General features: G+C 45.6%; 1 pseudogene; it reads left to right on the forward strand.

The window, feature by feature from the left end:
• Positions 1-2834: 2834 nt before the first annotated feature.
• On the forward strand, positions 2835-4604 carry LOC138074575 (TAF5-like RNA polymerase II p300/CBP-associated factor-associated factor 65 kDa subunit 5L pseudogene; annotated as a pseudogene).
• Positions 4605-9879: the final 5275 nt, after the last annotated feature.

Consider the following 9879-nt stretch of genomic DNA (forward strand, 5'->3'; position numbering starts at 1 on the left):
AGGGGGGAATGTTAGGTAGGTAGAATAGGGAAAAGGAGTCCAAAACAGTGGTGGCTAAAAGACAAGAAAGGGAAAACCTGCGAAAATATAACAAAAGGAAGGTCCGAGGACCAGAGTGAAGACTTCAGGTAGAACAAACAGCACTCGAGCTGTAACACTGATTTGCCTAAGAGCTATAATACAGTTTGTCCAAGACCTGAGAGCTGTGACGCGCTGAGGGCTTTAATGTCCGTCTCTCCAAATCTTTGTTGTGATGAGACAAAGAACCGAGAAACATACACTCGCATGACAGACCTAACAGAAGCAGAAGATATTAAGAAGAGGTGGCAAGAATACACTGAAGAACTGTACAAAAACGATCTTCAAGACCCAGATAGTCATGATGATATGACCACTAATCTAGAACCAGATATCTTGGAATGTGAAGTCAAGTGGGCCTTAGAAAGCATCACTACGAACAAAGCTAGTGGAGGTGATGGAATTCCAATTGAGCTGTTTCAAATCCTGAAAGATGATGCTGTGAAAGTGCTGCATTCAATATGCCGGCAAATTTGGAAAACTCAGCAGTGGCCACAGGACTGGAAAAGGTCAGTTTTCATTCCAATTCCAAAGAAAGGAAATGCCAAAGAATGCTCAAACTACCGCACAATTGCATTCATCTCACATGCTAGTAAAGTAATGCTCATAATTCTCCAAGCCAGGCTTCAGCAATACATGAACCGTGAACTCCCTGACGTTCAAGCTGGTTTTAGAAAAGGCAGAGGAACCAGAGATCAAATTGCCAAAATCTGCTGGATCATGGAAAAAGCAAGAGAGTTCCAGAAAAACTATTTCTGCTTTATTGACTATGCCAAAGCCTTTGACTGTGTGGATCACAATAAAATGTTGAAAATTCTGAAAGAGATGGGAATACCAGACCACCTGACCTGCCTCTTGAGAAATCTGTATGCAGGTCAGGAAGCAACAGTTAGAACTGGACATGGAACAACAGACTGGTTCCAAATAGGAAAAGGAGTACGTCAAGGCTGTATATTGTCACCCTGCTTATTTAACTTATATGCAGAGTACATCATGAGAAACGCTGGACTGGAAGAAACACAAGCTGGAATTAAGATTGCCGGGAGAAATATCAATAACCTCAGATATACAGATGACACCACTCTTATGGCAGAAAGTGAAGGGGAGCTAAAAAGCCTCTTGATGAAAGTGAAAAAGGAGAGCGAAAAAGTTGGCCTAAAGCTCAACATTCAGAAAACGAAGATCATGGCATCCGGTCCCATCACTTCATGGGAAATAGATGGGGAAACAGTGGAAAGAGTGTCAGACTTTATTTTTGGGGGGCTCCAGAATCACTGCAGATGGGGACTGCAGCCATGAAATTCAAAGACCCTTACTCCTTGGAAGAAAAGTTATGACAAACCTAGATAGCATATTCAAAAGCAGAGACATTACTTTGCCGACTAAGGTCCATCTAGTCAAGGCTATGGTTTTCCCAGTAGTCATGTATGGATGTGAGAGTTGAACTGTGAAGAAGGCTGAGCACTGAAGAATTGATGCTTTTCAACTGTGGTGTTGGAGAAGACTCTTGAGAGTCCCTTGGACTGCAAGGAGATCCAACCAGTCCATATTGAAGGTCAGGCCTGGGATTTCTTTGGAAGGAATGATGCTGAAGCTGAAACTCCAGTACTTTGGCCACCTCATGAGAAGAGTTGACTCATTGGAAAAGACTCTGATGCTGGGAGGGATTGGGGGCAGGAGGAGAAGGGGACGACAGAGGGTGAGATGGCTGGATGGCATCATGGACTCGATGGACTCCCATGAGTGAACTCCGGGAGATGGTGATGAACAGGGAGGCCTGGCATGCTGCGATTCATGGGGTCGCCAGGAGTCGTACACGACTGAGCGACTGAATTGAACTGAACTGATTACTCCTTTAATTTTCATTTTTATAACCTACTATTACTTTGCAAAAAAAAAAAAAAAAAAAGGAGAGAGAGAGAGAAAGAGACCCTATTTTTTAAAGCAAAAGTGAAAGTGAAGTCGCTCAGTCATGACCGACTCTTTGCGACCCCATGGACTGTAGCCTACCAGGCTTCTCTGTTCATGGGATTTTCCAGGCAAGAATACTGGAGTGGGGTGCCATTTCCTTCTCCAAACTTCATATATATATTCATATATTATATGAACTTCATATAATATATATATTATTATATTCATTTTTGTGACTTTTTTCCTTTAATATTGTATTTTTTAAAATCCAATCTCTATACCATCTGAGCCACCAGGGAAACCCTTAGTTCCCTGACCAGGGGTTAAACCTGGGCCCCCTGCATTGGGAGCGCACAGTCTTAACCACTGGACCACTAGGGAAGTCCAATGAGTTTCTGTCCTTCTTGATCATAAATTTAGCAGTCAAGGAAGATAGTCCTTTTGAAGGGGAACTTTCAAACTAGCTTGAATTACCACCTCAAATTAGTTTGAATATTATCCCTGCATTTCCTCCCTTAGAAGAATTCATGAGAGGATTTCACTGGTGGTCCCTGGTGGTCCATTGAGAGTCCACATGCCAGTGCAGGGAATGTGGGTTCAGCCCCTAGTCCAAGAAGTGCCCAGGTGTCGTGGGGCACCTAAGCCCAAGAGCCACAGCCACTGAAGCCCACGTGCCCTAGAGCTGGTGCTCTGCGATGAGAGAGGCCACTGCCGTGAGGACCTGTGCGGTCCAGAGAGCGAGCAGCCCACTCGTCACAACTAGAGAAAGTTCACACGAGACCGCGGGGACCCAGCACAGCCAGGAAAAAGATTAACAGAATTCCTGAGAAACTTTCTAATAGGTCATGAAACGGGTCCGCACGGAGCAGATCCAGATGGCCGTGTCCTGCTACCTCAAACGCCGGCAGTACGGGGATGCGGACAGCCCGCTGAAGCAAGGCCTGTGGCTGTCGCAGAGCACCGAGGAGATGGCTGCCAGCCTCACAGTCCAATCCGAATCTCTTTGTACCAACATAGTGTCTGCAGCCCCTTGCCAGGCAGAGCCCCAGCAATATGGAGTACAGTTCGGACGGCTGAGGAATTTTCTCACTGATTCTGACTCCCAGCACAGCCATGAAGTGATGCCTCTCTTCTACCCTGTCTTTGTCTACCTCCACCTCTACCTGATCCAGAATAGTCCGAAGAGCACAGTGGAAAGCTTTTACAGCCGCTTCCATGGAATGTTTCTGCAGAACGCCAGCCAGAAGGATGTCATCGAGCAGCTCCAGACCACTCAGACCATCCAGGACATCCTGTCTAACTTCCAGCTGCGAGCCTTCCTGGACAACAAGTACGTGGTTCATCTGCAGGAAGACAGCTACAACTACCTTCTCCGCTACCTCCAGAGTGACAACAACGCCGCGCTCTGCAGGATCCTCGCCTGGCACATCCATCTAGATGTGCAGCCCACCAAGAGGACGGACTACCAGCTCTACGCCAGTGGTGGCTCCTCCCGCGGCGAGGGTGGTGGCCTGGAGCCCGCCGACATGCCAGCGCCCATCCTGCAGAATGAGGCTGCGCTGGAGCTCCTGAAGGAGAGCATCAAGCGCGTCAAGGACGGTCCCCCTTCCCTCACCACCATCTACTTCTACGCCTTCTACAACACAGAGCAGCTGCTGAACACTGCAGAGGTCTCCCCAGATAGCAAGCTGCTCGCAGCAGGCTTTGACAACTCCTGTATAAAACTGTGGAGTCTGCATTCTAAGATGTTAAAGTCCGAACCCCATCACATAAATGTGTCCCGCATCCACTTGTCTTGTGATTTGCTAGAGGAGGAGGATGACGAGGACGACAACGCAGGCACGGAGGTGAAGGTCCTGCAGGGACACTGTGGGCCAGTGTACAGCACCAGGTTCCTCGTGGACAGCTCGGGGCTGCTCTCCTGCTCTGAGGACATGTCCATCAGGTACTGGGACCTGGGCAGCTTCACCAACACCGTGCTGTACCAGAGCCATGCCCACCCCGTGTGGGACCTGGACATCAGCCTGCAGAGCCTGTACTTCACCAGCGGGTCCCACGACTGCACGGCCCAGCTGTGATCATTTGATCGGACGTACCCACTGCTAATCTACGCTGGGCACCTGGCAGTGGTGGACTGCGTCAAGCTCCACCCCAATTCAAACTACTTAGCCATGGGATCAACCGACAAGACGGTGTGGCTGTGGAGCACTCAGCAGGGGAACTCGGTGAGACTCTTCATGGGCCATCGCGGCCCTGTGCTCTCCCTGGCTTTTTCCCCCAACGGCAAGTACCTGGCATCAGCGGGTGAGGACCAGAGGCTGAAGCTGTGGGATTTGGCGTCCGGGACCCTCTACAAAGAGCTGCGGGGCCACACGGACAACATCACCAGCCTCACCTTCAGCCCAGACAGCAGTCTGGTCGCATCCGCGTCCATGGACAACTCCGTGGTTGTCTGGGACATCCGAAGCGCGCACTGTAGCACACCCGCCGACAGCTCATCCAGCGAGCTCATGGGCGTCTACACCGGCCAGATGAGTAATGTGCTGAGTGTGCAGTTCATGGCCTGCAACCTCCTGCTGGTGACTGGAATCACACAGGAAAATCAGGAACATTGATTTGGATCTTTGATATGACAGACTGGGGCGTGCGAAGGGCTCCATATGGCAAGTCTTAGGACAGACGGAATCACTGACCGACTGTGAAAGACTCCCCATGTCCCCCCTTGCCCTGCAGATGTCCTGAAACCACCACTCTCCACTTAGCCCTGAAGTGTGGAAGGATAGGAGCAGGAAGGGTGGTGATGGGGAGCAAACGTGAGATAGGAATCACGGAGATCCCACTGTGTTCTCGTGTGGCCTCTCCCTGTCTCTGGTGCCAAGGTGCCCTTGCCTCGCTGGGGCTGCACTTGACCTGAGGATGTTTGCCAGGCACCCTCCCCGGGAGCAGTGCCACAGGGTCACTGGGTGGGAGGGACTCTATACAGGTAGGAAAGTGGGAGTGAGAATTAGGAAAGGGGGCAGGGCCATCCTGCAAACGTCTTTCCTTTTCTGTGATTACAGAGAACCAGGATTCTTTTATTATTGTTATTATAATTATTATTGAGAAAAGGAAACCTAGCACTGGCAGAGGGGGCCTTCTCTGCTCTCATCTTTCAGGTTTTACTCCTGGCACTGGCTGTGATACTTGGAATTTTGAGGTTCAGGGAATTCAGAGAACTTGGTCGCACAGTGTATTGGGAGAAAGGGAAAAATCCTGGGTGACAGTTGGATCACTCCAGCTGACATGCTCCTAGAAGTGGGTGGGCGGATTTGACTGAGAAAGTCTTGGGCTCTTACAGCAATGGTGGGAAAGAAAGAGTCTTTTTGTGGCTGCACTTCTGTTAACAATTTTCTTCCCCGAAAGGACGGATTGTGGTAAAGAAATGAAAATAATTAGAAGTGAAAAGTCAAAAGAAAGAATTAAAAAATATTGAATTTCCCAATGATTCCGAGGTGTGGCTTTTCCAGCATCTTTTCCTCCTGAGATCATCCCTCCCACCTGCTTTGCAATAGCAGTTTAATGAACAGTCTGTGAAACAAATCTTAAGTACGAACACACACATCGAAAGCTATGCTCTGAGGATGAAGCAACTTCTAATTTGTGGGAAAAGGATTAAATATTTCTGTTTTCTGAAAAGAGTTATTTTGTATTTTGTTTTCTATTAAAATGCGTTTAGTTTCCAAAAAAAAAAAAAATCCAACCTCTACTCTAGATTTTTAATCTTGCTTTTTGATGTTTGTTATCAATTTTGTACCTTTAAGAACCCAATCTTCAGTACCCATTTTTACTTGGGAGGGACATTACTGTCTTGACTGCTCTCTCCCCCTTTGCACTCTCCTTTTTCTCCACCAGGTCGCCTCTATCTCCTCCCTCCCCCTTCTTTTCTCTACCCAACTCTGTGAATCTCTTTGTGTGTTCCTAACAGTGGAGAACACTTAGGGAACTGATTACTGGCTGGATCTGTCTTTCTCCTATTTATTCCCCCCTTTATCCTCCTGGCCACCTCTGTCTCCTTCCTCACTCTTCTCATCTCTGTGTAACTCCATGAACATCTCTGAGCAGTTCAGACTGTGGAATGCACATAAGGAAGTGATTACTGGCTAGCTTGCTCTCTCTTCTTTTGATCCCACCTCATCTCATCCTGGTCACCTCTATCTCCCTCCTCCCTTTTCTCTTCTCCATGTAGCTCTTGAACCTCTCTGGGTGTCCCTCACTGTGGAGAAACTTTTCATCTTTAACCTAGATGTTTTATCAATGGCGCTGTATAGATGGAGAAGCCTTGAGGCTACTGTATAAATAAGACTGAAAATGAGAAGAAGAAGGCTTAAGCCCAAATGCTGAGAAAACCAGAGAACTCCTGACTCCAGGGAACATTAATCAACAGGAGCTCATCAAACGCCTCAATACCTACACTGAAACTAAGCACCACCCAAGGGCCAACAAGTTCCAGAGCAAGACATACCATGCAAATTCTGCTGCAACACAGGAACACAGCCCTGAGCTTCAATTTACAGGCTGCCCAAAGTCACTCCAAACCCACTGACATCTCATAACTCATTACTGGACTTTTCATTGCACTCCAGAGAGAAGAAATCCAGCTCCACCCACCAGAACACTGACACAAGCTTCCCTAACCAGGAAACCTTGACAAGCCACCCATACAACCCCACCCACAGTGAGGAAACTCCACAATAAAGAGAACTCCACAAACTGCTAGGATACAGAAAGGACACCCCAAACTCAGTAATAACAACAAGATGAAGAGACAGAGGAATACCCAGCAGGTAAAGGAACAGGATAAATGCCCACCAAACCAAACAAAAGAGGAAGATATAGGGAATCTACCTGATAAAGAATTCCAAATAATGATAGTGAAAATGATCCAAAATCTTGAAAACAAAATGGAATCACAGATAAATAGCCTGAAGACAAGGATTGAGAAGATGCAAGAAAGGTTTAACAAGGACCTAAAAGAAATAAAAAAGAATCAATATATAATGAATAATGCAATAAATGAGATCAAAAACACTCTGGAGCGAACAAATAGTAGAATAACAGAGGCAGAAGATAGGATTAGTGAGGTAGAAGATAGAACGGTAGAAATAAAGGAATCCGAGAGGAAAAAAGAAAAACCGAATTAAAAGAAATGAGGACAATATCTGGAACAATGTTAATCGCCCCAACATTCAAATCATGGGAGTCCCAGAAGAAGAAAACAAAAAGAAAGACCATGAGAGAATATTTGAGGAGATAATAGTTGAACACTTCCCTAAATGGGGAAGGAAATAATCACCCAAGTCCAAGAAACCCAGAGAGTCCCAAACAGGACAAACCCAAGGTGAAACACCACAGTTCGGTTTAGTTCAGTCACTCAGTCATGTCCGACTCTTTGCGACCTCATGAATTGCAGCACACCAGGCCTCCCTGTCCATCACCAACACCCAGAGTTCACCCAAACTCATGTCCATCGAGTCAGTGATGCCATCCAGCCATCTCATCCTCTGTCATCCCCTTCTCCTCCTGCCCCCAATCCCTCCCAGCATCAGAGTCTTTTCCAATGAGTCAACTCTTCGCATGAGGTGGCCAAAGTACTGGAGTTTCAGCTTTAGCATCAGTCCTTCCAAAGAACACCCAGGACTTATCTCCTTTAGAATGGATCTCCTTGCAGTCCAAGGGACTCTCAAGAGTCTTCTCCAACACCACAGTTCAAAAGCATCAATTCTTCGGCACTCAGCTTTCTTCACAGTCTAACTCTAACATCCATACTTGATCACTGGAAAAACCATAGCCTTGACTAGACAGACCTTTGTTGGCAAAGTAATGTCTGCTTTTGAATATGCTATCTAGGTTGGTCATAACTTCCCTTCCAAGCAGTAAGCGTCTTTTAATTTCATGGCTACAATCACCATCTGCAGTGATTGTGGAGCCCAAAAAAAATATTTCCCATGCAGTGATCGGACCAGATGCCATGATCTTCATTTTCTGAATGTTGAGCTTTAGGACAACTTTTTCACTCTCCTCTTTCACTTTCATCAAGAGGCTTTTTAGCTCCTCTTCACTTTCTGCCATAAGGGTGGTGTCATCTGCATATCTGAGGTTATTGATATTTCTACTGGCAATCTTGATTCCAGCTTGTGCTTCTTCCAGCCCAGTGTTTCTCATGATGTACTCTGCATAGAAGTTAAATAAGCAGGGTGACAATATACAGCCTTGATGTGTTCCTTTTTCTATTTGGAACCAGTCTGTTGTTCCATGTCCAGTTCTAACTGTTGCTTCCTGACCTGCATACAGATTTCTCAAGAGGCAGGTCAGGTGGTCTGGTATTCCCATCTCTCTCACAATTTTCCACAGTTTCTTGTGATCCACACAGTTAAAGGTTTTGGCATAGTCAATAAAGCAGAAATAGACGGTTTTCTGGAACTCTCTTGCTTTTTCCATGATCCAGAGGATGTTGGCAATTTGATCTCTGGTTCCTCTGCCTTTTCTAAAACCAGCTTAAACATCAGGAAGTTCACAGTTCATGTATTGCTGAAGCCTGGCTTGGAGAATTTTGAGCATTACTTTACTAGTGTGTGAGATGAGTGCAATTGTGTGGTAGTTTGAGCATTCTTTGGCATGGCCTTTCTTTGAGAGTGGAATGAAAACTGACCTTTTCCAGTCCTGTGGCCACTGCTGAGTTTTCCAAATTTGCTGGCATATTGAGTGCAGCATTTTCACAACATCATCTTCCACGATTTGAAATAGCTCTACTGGGATTCCATCACCTCCACTAGCTTTGCTCGTAGTGATGCTTTCTAAGGCCCACTTGACTTCATATTCCAGTTGTCTGGCTCTAGGTGTGTGATCATGCCATCGTGATTATCTTGGTCATGAAGATCTTTTTTTGTACAGTTCTTCTGTGTATTCTTGCCACCTCTTCTTAATATCTTCTGCTTCTGTTATGTCCATACCATTTCTGTCCTTTATCGAGCCCATCTTTGAGTGAAATATTCCCTTGGTATCGCTAATTTTCTTGAAGAAATCTCTAGTCTTTCCCATTTCTTTCCTCTATTTCTTTGAACTGATCTCTGAGGAAGGCTTTCTTATCTCTCCTTGCTATTCTTTGGAACTCTGCATTGGGCCCAAAACACATATTAATCAAATTAACAAAGATCAAATGCAAAGAACAAATATTAAAAGCAGCAACAACAACAAATAACACACAACGGGATTCCCATAAGGATAACAGCTGATCTTCCAATAGAAAGTCTTCACGCCAGGAAGGAATGGTAGGACATACTTAAAGTGATGAAAGAAAATAACATACAGCCCAGGTTACTGTACCCAGGAAGGATCTCATTCAAATATGAAGGAGAAATCAAAAGCTTTACAGACAAGCAAAAGCTGAGAGAATTCAGCACCACCAAACCAGCTCTCCAACCAATGCTAAAGGATCTTCTCTAGAGAGGAAATACAAAAAGGGTGTATAAACTCAAACCCAAAACAGTAAGGTAAATGGCAACGGGATAGTACTTATCCATAATCACCTTAAACGTAAATGGGTTGAATGCCCCAACCAAAAGACAAAGAGTGGCTGAATGGATACAAAACCAAGACCCCATATATGTTGTCTACAAGACACCCACCTCAAAACAAGGGACACATACAGACTGAAAGTGAAGGGCTGGAAAAAGATATTCCACACAAACAGAGAGCAAAAGAAAGCAGGAGTAGCAATACTCATATCAGATAAAATAGACTTTAAAGCAGTATAATATATAGCAATAAAAAATAGTGTTGCTGCTGAATGTCACATCATGAATAAACCTCACAAAAAAATTGTTGAATGATAGAAGGCAGACACAAATAGGT

Source organism: Capricornis sumatraensis, chromosome 2 (genome assembly GCF_032405125.1).
Source record: "Capricornis sumatraensis isolate serow.1 chromosome 2, serow.2, whole genome shotgun sequence".
Classification (NCBI taxonomy): Eukaryota; Metazoa; Chordata; class Mammalia; order Artiodactyla; family Bovidae; genus Capricornis; species Capricornis sumatraensis.